The following is a 16485-nucleotide window of genomic DNA, read 5'->3' as shown; positions in this document are numbered from 1 at the left end:
AACAATTAGCTGAAAGGACTGTTGGAGCTGTGTTTATGGTGATAAAAATTGCGATATGTTCCTGGGATGTTGTGTGCAACTAACGCGCCTACTGGTAACTTGTACTTCGTACACACACGAGCGGCCAGCGACAGCTATAGTAACTTGTAGGTACATGCAACACCAAGCCTGCCCTACCTCACTTTCTGACTTGCATCTAATGGGATAAATAAAACAACCGCCTGCCTAACCTATTCACAAGTTTATACGTGAGTAGGTTAGGCAGTTCAGGTTTGGTGCTTTTAGCGTGTATGTCCAATCTGCTACAGCTGTCGCTAGCCGGTCGTACTTACTACTATTTATGGATTAATACTGGCCATGCAGAGCGAATTAAAGCATTTAAACACACTAAAATGACCACGCTGGGCCATTTAAGGTGTATGAACATCACACAATAGACATTTATTTTTGTTAATGATCGTAGCACAATCTTTTAATTATAAACTAGGTTATAAACAATGAATACAATTTAGTCATTGTGACATCCCAGGACCGTAGTAATTTGTAAAATGCAATAAAAAAACTAAAATAACCGTAAAAAAACCAAAAAAATTCAAAACAAAAACAATATTTGCTGGTTCTAACATAGTCTTCAAGTTCCCGGGGAGAAATAATTGTCAGCAACCTCAAATACTTGCAAATTACAGATTTAAGAATGGAATGCAACATCTCTATGGCATCCACAAAGCAACAATAGATTAATATATTCGTAAAGATGTATGACTTAATCTGTGAATTGGATTTAATATGTTTTGATCCCAATCATCAACTGATGTAGGTAGAAGTCCGGTGACCTCGGTAGCCAGTTAATATCATTTGGTGTTAATATGTCAGGGGATTTGTCAAGCAAGGTTGCAAGAATTAACAACAAAAAACACATTCATTAATTCTACAGGGTGGCTCAAAAGTCCCGCCAAAAGGGGTATCTGATCATAGTGCATGATGTGGTCTGTTGAAAGACCACATCGTGGGCCCCTACTTTTTTAAAGACACGCTCCCCAGCGAAAAATACCTGGCTATGTTGGGAGACTAATTACTTTCCGACTTGGACTTATTTGGGTCGCGTCCGCAGTGGTTCATGCAAGACGGAGCGCCGCCCCATTATGGTAAGCAGGTACGTCAGTCACTGAATGAGTACCTCCATCAATGGACTGAACATAGGGGATCCGTGGAATGGGTTCCCCCATCCCCAGATTTGAATTCTCAACGCATTGAACAAATATTGTAAACCATCCTATGGTGCGGGACTTTTGGACCAACCTGTACTTCTACACATTTCACAATCGAGCGACCCTGTTTGATATAGATTTTCTTCGCACTCGCGTACAAGAAGATGATCGATAGGGATAATTCACAACTGTTATATTCTAACTACATCGAACAGAATAACCAATGGAAACGGCATCTCTTAATACATTTCTCGCTATCAATTCCTCTGACGGAATACATTTTAGCGTATAACCAGAATTTTATGTTATACACTGTGTTACTAGAATTAAAAAATCAACATGTTTTTGCAATAGGTTATATCGATCTGTGTACATTCAGATTTTTCAGCTTTGCTGATTGGTACACATTCCAAAAAAATAGGGTCTGGATATTTCTAGAGTCCTGCAGTTTTCTGTAGTTAACAACTGAGCTAACGACAGGAATAGACAGGAATAAAGGAAAATTGATATTGAAATAATTCTATCCTTGCTTACAAATGAGTTTCATTTTCAAGTCCACTTCATGAACAGATAGGCTAATCGGGACTTGACATACTGTTTAAAGTGGGATCCGAACCTCTACCTCCGCCGGGTATCGTACACGGGACTCCTTGATTACCGACATCGGGGAAGCCCTTGATTACGAGACAACGTTTCATACTATCAGGAATCGGCGACTTATCTTGTGGCTTGCAGTTGCGTTGAGCAGAGTTTTAAAAATGTGTCTCATTGATGAAAAAAAAAGTGTTGGGCACAGTAGCGATTCAAACCATGTGTGTGTTGCAGCATTTATATTTGCATCTTTGCTATTTAGTGTCACTTTTCCGACACGTTTGGCTGATGCGACGATGAGGATGACGTGATGGACGGACACTCGCATAATGGATAGGCCTGAAACTTCGGTGGCGCGAACGAAAGTCACCACTTAACGTACTCTGTCACCGAGGTGGCTCGGGAAGCAGCAGCAATATCTTATAATTGGACTATTGATATTAAGTCCGAGTTGAAAAAGGGTTCTCCCCTTTTTATAATTAGTAGATTCAGATATCCTCTGTGACCATTCCCGGCCACAGTTCACCCAGGATTTGCCCTCGAGGAGTATCGTGTAAGATACGAACAAGTCTTGTTTATTTTTTTTTACTGGGTGGCGAGTATTTATAACGTCGCTTTTATCTGGCCGTATGCGACCAAAGTCCGTTACAACTACTATCAAGTCGAACTGTACTTGCGCACATGGCGCAGGCGCGATCCCACGTGAGCGATCGCCGCGAGGGCGTCTGGCTGTCACGCGGGAGACCTGGATTCGACTCCCGGGGTGGATGATCTAAGGTAGGAATTTTCCCGACCTTGTCCCCGCATAAAGCGGGTCTGGGGCGGCTTCAATTAAATGGGTACCTGAGGGCAACCATGGGCGGTAAAGGCAGCCGGAGCGCGGTGATGATCACATCATCGCCAAAATGGCCGATTGATTTTGCTTTTTGTGCCACATGTGGCTAATTTGCGAAGATGGGGATGAGTGATGACATGATGAATGGACACTCGCAAACATTCATGCTAAGGCCGGGATTCGAACCAGAGACCTCTGGCGTCGTAGCGCGATGTGCTGAACACTCCGCCCAAAATGGCAGAGATCGATATAATGCATGGGGCCATACCCCCACATCCCCCTATATGTGTCTCACTGCATGGTGTAAAGTGCAGGGGGAACTTTACCTTACCTTACTTTACTTATTATGCCTAATATTTTTTAAGCCACACATGTTCTGTCTGATCATCAATTTTAACAGTTTCGAGAATAATATTTAAAGCTTGATTTAAGCCCAGTCTTTGCTCATGATGGGCTTAATCTGAACTGGACCTAGTATAATTTGAATCCGAACTATTGTGCAATATGCCTCAAAAGGGGATCGAACTCAAAACCCCCATAGGATTATAGTTTTCTTTCATTTGTCACTCCTCATATCTGATCGTTCAGTTTACCGTGGCAATGAATGGAATTATGATAACGACATACAATTAATAACCATCTAATCCAACCCTGGACCCTACTTTTTTTTTTGCAAAAGAATGCTCTCTAAAACATATAAGTCAGTTCTGTTCCAGTTTACAGTACTACTCTATGTGATCAAAAATATCCGGACACACCGCGAAACGTGTGTTTATCGTAGAGGGCGACACAGTACTGCCATCTACCGCGTGGAACACGTAGTCAGCGAACTCAGTAGTCTGCAGACAGTGTGGGACAGCAGTATGGGATGGTCTGAGGAACTCGCAGACTTTCAACATGGTCAGTTGGTTGGGTGCCACTTGTGTAGGAAGTCTGTGTGTGAGATTTCCACCCTCCTAAACATCCCTCTGTCCACTGTTTCCGATGTTATGGTGAAGGGATGTGTACAACCCAAAAGCGTGCAGGCCAACCTCCCATGTTGACCTCCAGAGACCATCGAGTGTTGAAGAGGGTCGTACAGCATTATCGTCAATCATCCATCGCCACCATCACACAGGAATTCCGAACTGCATCAGGATCTACACCAAGCACCGTTACTGTTTGGCGCAAGGTGCGGCAACTTTGTTTCCATGACCGAGCAGCTGCCCATAAGTCAAACATCACACAGACAAATGCCAAATGCAGCCTCGTGTGGTGCAAGGAGCGTCGAAACTGGACCATAGAACAGTGGAAAACCGTTGTGTGGAGTGATAAATCACAGTACACAATGTGGCGAACCGATGGTAGGGTGTGGATGTGGCGAATGCTTGGTAAACGAATTCTACCAGCCTGTATAGCACCGACAGTGAAATTCGGAGGTGGCGGGGTTACAGTGTGGTCATGTTTCTCCAGGAGGGGGCTTGGCCCCCTTGTTGCTTAAATGGCAATGTCACGGCAAAAGCTTACGTTGACATTTTAACAGCTTTCATGCTGCATACCATCGAGGACCAGTTCAGGAATGACCATTGTCTCTTTCAACACGACCGAGCACCCGTCCATACTGCAGGGCTTGTGGGGGAGTGATTTGACGACAACAACGTCCCACTAATGGACTGGCCTGCGCAGAGTCCTGATTTGAAACCCATAGAACATCTCTGGGATGTTTTGGAATGCCGACTTCGTGCTAGACCACACCGATCCACATCAATACCTCTTCTCATTTTGGCGCTCTGTGAGGAATGGGCTGCCATTCCTCTCAGGAAATTTTCCGGCACCTGATTGAAAGTATGCCTGTGAGAGTGAACGCTGTCATCAAGGCTAAGGGTGGGCCAACACTGTATTGACTGCCATTGTTCCCGATGGAGGGTTGCCCAAACTTGTACTTTATTTTCAGGTAGGTGTCCGGATACTTCTGATCACATAGAGTATATATTGTAGCTATAAGTGTAGCTTAAAATTGATTATCCGTGAGGCGAGGTACCGGCCACAGTTAAATTCGCCCCCCCCCCCAAAAAAAAAAAAATTATGCCTCCTGGATCCGCCACTAACATGATGGCTAAGTGAATAAGAACAGTGAATATCGACTCTAGATCCGATATCACCGACGATGGTCTTCTGGCTGCGCTGCACATGACAATATTAGTTTCTCGCACATGTTCCGAAACTTGCGATGCTCATATGCACCATAAGGGGAAAAGAAAACCAGGCGTGCGCACATGGGGGCAAGGGGGACCTAATCACCCTAATATATTATCTTAGAAATTTAGTGTAGAAGGATCTTATCGCTGTTAATAAGCACTATTATACTCTTTAAAAAAAGACGAAACTTTTTCAATACAATGAAAGTGGTAAGCAACGAAGGAGGGAATTATTTCGTATATAATTGGATGTGTCACTGACACATTGGAAGGCGTTTAAACCTCTTGTAACAACTAAACGAAGACTATACCACTGTAGGATAGGATCTTTTCGTAAGACTACAAAAGTTGACTCTTATGTTGAACCAACAGTATTGCACATGATATCCAATATTTGTAAATCTGTATGCGCTTAATTTTCAAGCGTGTGTGTATTGTGACAGTTTTAGTTTTAAGAGCAGCCGTGAATTAGATTCGGTTTTCTTTTACTTGGAGTAAATACAATTTTCATTTCCCCAATTTCAGAGTTATAAACTGAAATTGCACAGGGATTGGGATTTTTGAGGGAGTTTGTAACCATGTACTTTTTCCTTTCCTCAACTGAGCTTTCGTGAAGGGTTTTTGCCTCATCTCCCACTTCCCCCAGGCCAATCTGAGGCTGTGCGTACGCCTATGGAGAGGAATACTATCCGACTATATTGTATTCGTATCACATCCTACTACGCACCCAGGTCGACGTAACCTTGCGACAAGTTCCAGTCAAGGTCATCTGGTTGTTAACGTCAGAAAATCTTGATGACGGAATAGGCAATAAGGAGATGATCCAGCAAGTTAGAATGAACTGACGTGACGTCACCAGTTTTCACTGTAGGCGACATCTAACATTCTCTACATTGTAAGTACGAGGGTTGTCCAAATACTAATGTAAGAATGTTTAGAGCAGAAATCTACGTTCGAACTTCCAGAAGTATCCATGTTGCTACCCACGAAGGTTTGGTAAAGAGCACTGTTGTAGTGGAACCACAGACAAAAGAGTTTGCGCAGACCCACGACTCCTGTCGGAGGGGAGGACAGAGTGGAGCGAGCATGTTCTCTTGTGGCTCGAGTTGAACCGATAGAGGGGAAGGTGCACGGAGAGCTTTGGCCGAAGGCTTTTTTTCCCCTTGTGGTCATTCTATACGAGCAGAGGTGTTGGTTTGAAATCAACCTCCCCCACCCTCACGACTCACCCTTGCAAGTAGAGCAATGTCCTCATGAGGGTCGCTCTGCCAATAGTGAATACCTCTTCAATGTTCCTGGGTATTGTACGAAAAACAAACGTAAAATTTTGTACCCAATGTGTCCACCTGCCATGATGCCTTTGGCTCGTGACACGTGCTTGATTGATTTGGTATATTTAACTTCACTTTCTGCCAATCTTTTCTAAGTGCGAAGATGAGGATGAGTGATGATATGATGGCATTGATGAACGGACTCAAACCCATGACCACGCCCGGATTCGAACCCGGAACTTCTAGCGTCGTAGCACGATGTGCTAACAACTCTGTCAAGGAGGTCGGATCTCGTGATAACATACGGTTGTTCCAAATGCAACAACTGAACTGACAACTGTGGGTCAGTGTTGTCCTATGATGATTTTCATCTCATCAGCAAGGATTGACCTTATGAGGGTCGCCCTATGGATGGTGAACAGTGAACACCTCAGGAGCGCGTCAAGTATCTGAGAGCAAGATTCTCGCTCGTTGAGCAGACAGATAATTTACTTGACGCTGTGTGCTCATTAATAAACATATCAGTGCCTTTGAATTATCTGTGATAAATGTGCCTGCGTAGAGTGGACAAAACTGTCGAAATTCCATACCCTTGAACAAATTTCCAAAACTACGGTGTATATTTATTATTTAATATTTGGAATAAATTGCGATCACATAGCACTGACTGTTTGTTATGGGAAAATGCATGCTTTTTTCTTCAAAATATTAGCGGGGTGTACAGGGTGACCCTTTCGGAATGCACCCAAATGTCCACCTTTCTTTCACGTAGTGCACCCTGGACTGCGGTTTGCAAACTAATGAGGCTCTGGCGCCTGAACATCCAGTCAGGATAATCCTCTGCAGGAATTGTATTGTGTCGTCCACGTGTGTTTCTGATTGACCTTTCATCTCGCCATATTACAATTCATCCCCATCGTCGCGATTAGTCAAAGGCAGAGGTGGTCGGTCACCCTCCTGAGTGAGACCTTCATGAGGGCCCGCCGTGAGGGTGGGGGAGGTTGAAGGTAAATGACCGCCTCTGGCCAAAAGTGGCAGAAAATCGACGTAAAACAATTCATTTTTTTTTTATTGATTCATTTTACTTGGCTTTATCTGCCATTTTGACTAATCGCGAAGACTAGAATGAGTGATGATTTGATGAAATTGATGAAGCGACACTCACAAAACACCCATGCCCAAGCCGGGATTCGAACCCGGGCCCCTGGTCTGCCATATTTGGCCAACCGCTAAGATGATGAGTGATATGATAAAATGGATGAAGGGACACGCACACAGAACATCCATGCCAAGACAGGGATTCGCTGTGTTAACCACTCCGCCACGAAGGTCGGCAATAACCTAATTCAATCAATAAATAAAAATATTAGCACCCAATGAAAGCAAAATTTAGCAACCAGGCAAGAATATAAAGTTGATTTAACACGCACGCGCACGCAAAGCGGGATTTTCTTTCGCTGGCATTTCCTTTAGTGGTTTCTTTCACCGAGAAATATTGTGCGAAGTTTTCCGGGAACTTTCATGCATTGGATTATCCCATCCCCCAAATAAAAGGTCAACTTGGCGCTCCTGATTCTCGCATGAATCATACTCTACGCAAAACTTCTGCACAGAAGACAAGATCCAAACCGGTTACCTTACACACCTGAACATTGTGAAGGTCAGGTTCGGGGCAGTCTTCTTCCCCAAGGCCGTTCTGTCCTCAACACGCCTTTCTCGGGTGATAGGTGAAGCAATGCGAAATCCTGTGGTGGGGACGGAGGGGGATATCAGTTACTAACTTTAACACTAAGTACTAAGCAGCCCGGATATATTTATGAGAAAATGAATACAAATTTGAGCAGGTTTCAACATGGACCGCGACGGAAAAATTTAATGTCAGTCCCAGTTCATAATGCAACCTACGGAAGATCGTACACCGTATATGCCACCAAAGAATGGAATTCCCTTCCAATCTCTCTAACATCCATACAGTGTCATAAGCAGTTTAAAAAGACACTAAAAGATCATCTACTAGCAAGGCAGCTAAGCACATAATCACGAGCAACTTGTCTGATATAAATATACATATATCCATTGTAACAATTGGCAACTCTGTTCATGTAACTTGTTATAACTAGAGCATTCCGAGACATTCGCTACGAGACTCGACGGCAAGCGGCCCGGCGTCAGCGCTTGTATTTCCCGGTGAACGGGATCCGCGACAGTCGGCTAGTCTGCTATTAAAATTACAGTTTTCATATTGTGTGCTAACCTTGACTACAGAAGGTATTGCAATTGATGTCCCTCTGCTGCAACACATTCCTGGCATCTCCGAAGGAAATTGGCATTTACACGTGCAAGTTCGTCTACTGTAATTCTCCCGATTTCTCGTACAATACTGTCTTTTAACTCACGGATGGTGTGCGGATTGTCTTTGTATACTTTATTTTTTAGATTTCCCCATAAATAAAAATCGCAGGCTGACCCTGTTACTCTAAACTTTTTTACGAGGTTTAATATAGTGGTCTTATGTGGAACGGGAACACCAGGAAATTTCGTTGCAAAACGTCGTCGCACTTCTCCACAATTCCTCTTTCCGAAGTAACCCTCGACGAGATAAATCCTTTGTTCTAATGTAAACTTTTGTGGTGTCATATTAAGCTACAATCTTCAACACACGGACACAACACAACTTCCGAGGGAGGATTATACTGGCGTCAGTCTGCAACGTCAACCGAAAGGGAAAGAGAGCGAAAGCAGGGAGAGCGAAAAAAAAAAAAAAACGGACTGTAGCGTGCGACTGTCGCGGTCCCGTTCACCGGGGAAGACAGGCGTTGACGCCGGGCCGCTTGCCGCCGAGTCTCGTAGCGAATGTCACGGAATTCTCTGTATTAGCATTCTAAATTTCATATTTTTTTGTCTTTTCAATTTATTATTATTATTATAGTTTCATGCAATGTTCCAGCTGACTTCGAAAGCGGCGAACATTAGATATCTACTGTATGTCCATTAATTTTATACATATAATCTATTTTTCTACTTATTTTTATTAAATTTATATTTTTATATTCAGTGTTCATCCATCATACATGTAATCAGGATATGTTCATATATTCCAGTTGTTCTTTACTTTTTCTTTACCCAGACAAGGGTATGTTGTAAGAGCGGCCCTCGAGGCCGAACCACGCCTGCTCCGACGCACGCTTTTAGAAGCGATATCGGGCGGGGCCACGCAGAGGGTGTGCGTGGCGATCAGCCAATGGCAGGAGTGCAACGTTGTACAGTTAGGAGACTGCGGCGCGGAAGTTAAAAGCCGTGTTCTGTACTTTTCTTGCGCGCAAGAAGTTTTCATAAAGCTCGCCACTTAAAGGTTCATCATAAGATGGAAAAATACATTTTGAACCTAACTGTCCAAGTCCCATGAATTTCCGCCGCCTACAGCCGGAGTTATCGTTCCTTGAAGAAACAAGGGAAACATCCACTTTCATTTCGTTCCGCCTGTTTTTTTCGTTGGCACCGTGTTGACGCAGCTGAGTTGTTGTGTCTAGGGAAGACTGTGGGTGTTAAATTCGTCCCTATATAAACAATGACCCTTCATTGTTCTGGGCGTTCTCGAACATTGCTGTCTCTCTCTCTCTGGAGAAAGTCTGGGTCAGTTTGAGTTCAGCGTTTTCGTAGCAAAGCTGATGTAAGATTATTCGCTTATCTTTCACTCGTGCGCCACGAGGAAGAGTTTGTGAAAAGATTAAATACAGCCCTTTCGTGCGATAGTGTGTGTTCCCTGTGTTTATTTTATTTTAAATAATGTCACTCTCAAAACTTAGCACCAGTAGTACAGGCACCAAGGGTGCAAAATCTAATCATTAACCTCCAGGAGAGTGACTCGGAAATGAGCGACATCAGTGACACTGAGACCGAGGAAGACGACGAGAGCGGTGATGATTACCTGGCAGTTCGTCTACAATAAATACCTTCAAGCTTCTTTCAGGTATGGGTTTCTCGTATATGCTACAGTGATGTATTATAATCCCGTGTTGAAATATCCACTATATTATTTCACTGTAATCATATATACCGTGCATGCATTATCAAAATAATGGACACATCGCGAATCTTCCGTCCTTCCCTTGCGCTAGTAGTTAGTTTGGCAACAGCGCAGTAGAACTGGCTGGGTATTGGCCGAACTCATGTTCCTTCTAAAAGCGTACACCGTTATAATAAAGACGATTTTGTTATTATTCCCCATCAACAATCTTGTACTAAGAAATGCCCCACATAAATTCCCGTTTTTTTTGTTATGACAACCAAAGATAAGCAATTAGACTTCAAATATGCTTTACTAAGGATAATATTGAACTCTTTCCAGAGATCATTAACAAATCTACAACGATAAAGTATAAAATAAAAGCTCGTTCTCAAGCGGCATGTGTCGTTTCGGTCTGACATCTCCTTTGATAATGGGTCAACAAAGTGCGAATCGAAGTTTGCTCCCACCAGGATCGAAGCCAGGGGCGTTTGGAAACCAGAACGACAGTTCTGCTAATTAACGTACTTTTAATGCCTCAATTTGTAAAATATAGGAGTGCAGAGAACTTCAATATCTCACTATTATTTGTCTTTATGCATACTACAATATTCGAATATCAATCTAAGCCGCGGTAGCTCAGTTGTTAGGGCGTTTGACTCATGCGAGAGGCCGGGTTTGATACCCGGTGGGGGAGAACCGGGATTTTTTCCACCTGTTCAATCTGTGGAAACCTGGAGGACACGCAGGATGGTAAAGGCGGCCAGGGGCGTGGTGTTGATCACATCACCCCCACCTTCGGCTGTGATCAAGAAAGTGTGGGGCCCTAACTCCACACCCACAAAACGCCTTCATGGCGTGGCGCAAAGCACAGGGGAGCACTTTACTTTTTATCAATTCGAAACATTTTCCTTATATGGCCTGTAGGCGTATGCACATAATACAGGGTGTCCGAAATGGGACTGAGTTTTTAAAAGTGTGTTATTTTAATACGGTAAGGAGTAGCTAGAAACAAAAACATACATTTTGAAGGCAAACTCATAAAGTTTTATTGGAAGCAGCTACAGCTCAGTATAGCTTAGTGTACGAGGGTCACTATTTATATTTTGAGCCTTGGCAACACTGATTGAAGTTAGGCGCGATTTGACGTTTGCCCGGAATCGTCTGGCATTATTGACCATAACGTACTTCAAATATTTTGTCAATAGCTTCATTTGTGTTGTTTATGTTGCCTTGGAGATTGCGCGACAACAATAAAATGGAATTAACTCGTGAACATTTTCGTGCGATGATTTTTTACGATTTTCGACGTGGATTATCAAGACAAGAGTGCATCGATCAACTTACTTCCACATTTGTCGATGAAGCCCCATCCTTTGCCACTGTGAAACGCTGGTATAACGAATTTAATCTTCAAGAAAACATTGATGCTGTGCAAAACCTAACACTGCAAGATCGTCATGTGACATACTGTGAGATTGAGGCAACCATAGGCATTAGTTCCACCAGCATATATAAAATATTACATGATCATTTAGCTGTGAGAAAGGTATGTTATCGTTGGATCCCACACAATTTGACAAAAACTCAAAAAGACGCTCGCGTCAATTGGTGCAAACAAATGCTCAATAAATACAATCGTGGTGCTTCAAAAGACGTATATAAGATCGTAACAGGTGACGAATCATGGATATATGTATATGAGCCGGAACGTAAACAGCAGTCGACTGTATGGGTGTTTCAAGATGAACCCAATCCAACAAAAGTTGTTCGCGCTCCAAGCACATCGAAACAATGTCAACAATAAATTGCGTGGACAACGATTTTCGTTGGCGGAAGACGCCGTTGATGCGTTCAAAAACCATATTATGGAGGTGTCTCAAGAAGATTGGAAAAACTGCTTTGACAATTGGTTCGAACTAATGCAAAAGTGTATTGACCATAAAGGAGAATACTTCGAAAAACAATAAAGCAGTTTTCAATGCCAAATTCCTGTTTTTTCATTGTTAGGCTCAAAATGTAAATAGTGTCCCTCGTAGCTCCTCATGAGCTCCGCTTGTTGCATGGAGAATGTCTATCTAGCCTGTATTCAATTTCCCTCCACGTGTTCTGTCGCTCAAACGAAAATTGCGTCGGTGCAGGAAAAAGCAGGAGTAGCCTATGGAAGTCAATACGGGAGGGGACCAGGCAGCTGGGAATTCCAAGGCCCACTGTTCACGAAGTCGTGCACAAAAGCGTGCGTTTGTATGCCTCCTAGGTGCAGTTGTTGGACGAAATTAAGCCAGATGTCAAGCCGAAAAGACATTCATTTTCCATTGACATTCTGCAAAATATTTTCATTACCCCTCTACCTCTTGACTTCTTACTTTGGGGGTACATGGCCAAAAGATACATGATTTACAAGAACAGTAGGACAGTATTCTGAAAACTCTTGCCTCTGTAACCCCTCATATGCTACAGAACACGTGGAGGGAGATTGAATACAAGCTAGACATTCTGCATGCAACAAACGGAGCTCATGGGGAACTATACAGAGCTGTAACTGCTTCCAATAAAACTTTTTGAGTTTGCCTTAAAAATGAATGTTTTTGATTCTAGCTGCTCCTTACCGTATTAAAAATAACACTTTTAAAAACTGTCAGTCCCATTTCGGATCTCTGTTCAATATTCCAAGATTTTTGACCTCTTTTGGCGACTAAATTGTCAGCTTTGGCGCCTAAACATAAATCGCCAAAAATCCAGACTTCGAGTTTCGAATCAGTTATCGGTAAATGTGCGTTGAAGCACGTCACCGTTGTTTATGAATATAAGTGACGTAAAAAAAAGTGACGAACTTTCACTCGAGGCCTATCAGTTCTTTCCCATAAAAGAGTTGTTTACTTTTGTAAGCACGGCATCACTAGCCTCTAACACCGGAAGCAGCATAAAGACGAAGCGGAAATGACGTTGATTTCACCTCGCTTGTGGTTACAGGATGAAAATTGGGGAGATCTCGTCGAAAGTTGGTTATGTCGCACAGACGTAGCCAAAAAAAAAAACAAAAAAAAGGGGGGGGGTCGACCCAGACACAGACCCACGTGGAGGTCGCTTCGAAGTGGCATGTTTTGTATATATCAGAGGTTCCCAAACTTTTTTCGTTTCACAGCACCCTTAGTGTTTCAAGTTTTTTTTCGGCTGGCTGCGCCCAAGTCCGTGCAGGCCTGTCTAATACTTGCCACTGTCCAGTTACAAAATTCAGCCTCCCATATATATAAACACACATACTACTGCACCTAGAAATACATTTCCGGGGTCCAACCAAGTGTTGCAATAATAATAATAATAATAATAATAATCCTTTGCGCAACAGCTCTGAAGGGCCTTGGTTTACCTACCGACTGCTGGTCTCCCTCCCACTCTTTCCTTGGTCACTTCTAAGCATGGAGATCTGCAACCAGTATTGGAATAGTCGGGGGGGGGGTCAGCCTGACGTATCCCCAGCCGTTATAGTAGGTTTCCGGGATCGGATTACGCTTACTCATTCCAAGCTCCCCAATAATAATAATAACAAGAATAATAATAAATAATTTTAATTATAATAATTATATTTAATTAAATTAAAATATTAATTAAAAATGCAAGTTAATTAATATTGTATTGTTGTTATTACATGAATAGGTAAAATATAGTAAAAGAATAGAGATATAAAAGCATATATTCATTATCTAGCTTAAGATATCTATCTAAGTTAAGATCGACAAGATTTGTATAAAAACAACTGCACGGGCAAGGAATTTAATGTCAAATAGAAAAATAATTGAATATTTATTGAATAAAACACAAGGAGTTAGATCCAATTAACGAAAAGTAAAGTTTCTGATTAATATTTTATGGATATTATCATTAGTTGTGTGCATAAATCTTTTGGAACCCTTCAAAGCTGTATGAGCCAAATTCCTTGCCTTCCAAAATGTTCAGCGGAAATAACCATCGATTATATAACCAATGCTAAACAATTATATGTTGATTATTTACTTTTACTTTTTGCTAAGTCTTTCGGGGGAGTGTCCGGCACCTTCCTAAATACGTCCTTGATAATGTGAAGGCATGGGAAATATTCTATTTTAGAACAGCACATACGAATGTCCTGTTATTTAATGCAAAATTTGCATAACTATTTTTTTCATTGTTTTTCTTAGAATTTATGTTTTTTTTTTAAACAGATTTTAAAACCTGATAACAATTCTGAAACATATAAAGCTCTGGACTTTGTTCTGGCCTTATTTGAATTTAACGGAACGGAAAATCAGGAGTTCGAAATGTGAAAATTGCGAACAAAGATACATCTATTCATTTTAATGTAGGTTGAGATTAAAGGGGGTGAGGAGGATCTTGAGCCACCCCAACCAGGCATAATCACCTCCCACCCACTAGATATAGAAACTACATTATTGAATATACCATACTTATGTAGAGTTCCACTTCAGTTCATTCTAATTTTAAATTCCCATAGCTACGCATAAAAATATCTTTAAACAATTTATGGCAGATGTGTACCACATCCTATATCTTTTTGAAGCCATGTATTTGGTATTTACTCAGACATCTGTAGGGCGTTGTATTAAAAAAAAAGGAAAAAAAACTGAGTTTAGATGGTTCCCGTAAAAAGTCGAACTTTGAAATATTTGTGAAAAAATTGCCAAAGCTTTTATTTCTTATATATTTAGCTGTAGCTAATGACACTCTTCAAGCACTGAAAGTACTATCATTACAAATACAAAACCGAAATCCTTCAGATGTCAGAGGAAGCAAGGTACGCTCATTTTTTTTTCTTCTTTTCGTTTCAATCTTTGGTGGACAATATGAAGAACCGCCCAAGGTTTCCTTTCCTATGTAGTGTTATTAAATGCAGATACATGCGTGTGTTTTAGGGTGACATGTCAATTTCTCGTTTATGTGAAAAGGTAAACTTTAATGTAAGCAAAAGCATGTGCGCGTCACAGTTAAGATTTTCGCATCTACAAAGAAAATCCAAAACACATTCCCACCTCGCCAGCCTCCGTGGCGGAGGGGTTAGCTTAGCGCGCTTTGACGCCAGAGGTCCCAGGTTGGGCATGTGAGTGTTCATCAATTTCATGATATCATCGTCCATCCTCATCTTTGCGATTAGCCAAAAGTGGCAGAAATGCGAAGTAAAATAAACCATACAAATCAATCAAACATTCTCATCTCACTAAAAGACCTTGCGAATCCAGTCCAAAATCTAGCAATAGAACCTGCAGTGAGTTTCATTTATCTCGTGCATTCATCTGACTGATGTAGTTTTCTTACAGATTGACTTTAGGGTTTAACTTAAAATGGCATTGTGTTTGTGTTGCATTCGATACCAAAATTAGATTTTAAGCAATTAATGTCCAATTATAAGTCAATCTAATACATAGGTAAAAATAATCCCCCTTATAATATCGCAAATTGCACCTTGTTTAAATGTGTAGGAAAAAATTCATTTCACCCAGGAATGATATCGCGATGAGATGAGTCGAAAATTGTCACAGCCTCATCTCGTCTCCTGTGTGGCGAGGTCCTTCTCGTTCTTGTTTGTGTTAATTTTTGTTTCTGTTTTCACTCGGAAGTCATTAAAACATGTTCTAGATTCACTTCATGCTCAGATAGGCTAATCGGGACTCTCTTAATATTTAGGTTTAAGTATAGTTTTCGGAACGCCCCCTTACAAAGTTATGAAAAATATGGATGAGGTACAGCAGTACATTGTACGCCCCAAGTTGGTCTGTAGTATATACCCTTCCGATGAAGATTTGTATCTTATCTTCGAATTACCGCAACCATTTCTTTAGAAAAGTGTACCCCCCCCCCCCCCCTACGCAAAGGAGCATTCGTCTGCAGCGTGATTTTCTGAGAGCAAATCTGATTCCATCGTTCCACACACATTTTAAACAATTTTCATCTCCTTAAAGAGGTTTCCAAGAACTTGGGTCAATGAACTAACTATAGTGGAACCACGAGCAAAACAACCTGCGCAGACCCGCGACTCTGTGCACCGTACCCCCGCGAGTTAGGAGGGGGAGAGTGGACCATGCTTCCTTATGGGCCGATGTGAAGGGAAGGAGGGAAAGCTGCGCGGGGACTTTTCGTCCCAAGGTATTTTCCTTGTGGTCGATCTGTAGTAGCAACCACAATGTATAGTGGAACCACACGCAAAACAACCTGCGCACACCCGCGACTCCTGTGAACCGTACTCTCGGGAGGAGGGGAGGGGTGAGTGGACCATGCTTCCTTATGGCCCGAGCTGAACGGAAGAAGGGAAAGTTGCGCGGGGAGTTTTCGTCCAAGGTTTTTTCCTTGTGGTCCCTCAATAGTAGAATAAGTTTAGAATGGTTTGAACTTCTGTGGTAAGGAA

The 16485-nt window shown here is 42.1% G+C and overlaps 1 protein-coding gene across 3 annotated transcripts in view; it reads right to left on the bottom strand.

Annotated features, from left to right (window-relative positions):
* Positions 1 to 16485, bottom strand: part of LOC146003999 (uncharacterized) — a 133049-nt gene that overhangs the window by 38196 nt on the left and 78368 nt on the right. The window lies entirely within an intron of this gene.

The sequence above is a fragment of the Lepisma saccharinum genome, chromosome 21 (genome assembly GCF_977018435.1).
Source record: "Lepisma saccharinum chromosome 21, izLepSacc3.1, whole genome shotgun sequence".
Classification (NCBI taxonomy): domain Eukaryota; kingdom Metazoa; phylum Arthropoda; class Insecta; order Zygentoma; family Lepismatidae; genus Lepisma; species Lepisma saccharinum.
This window is presented reverse-complemented; position numbering and strand designations above follow the sequence as displayed.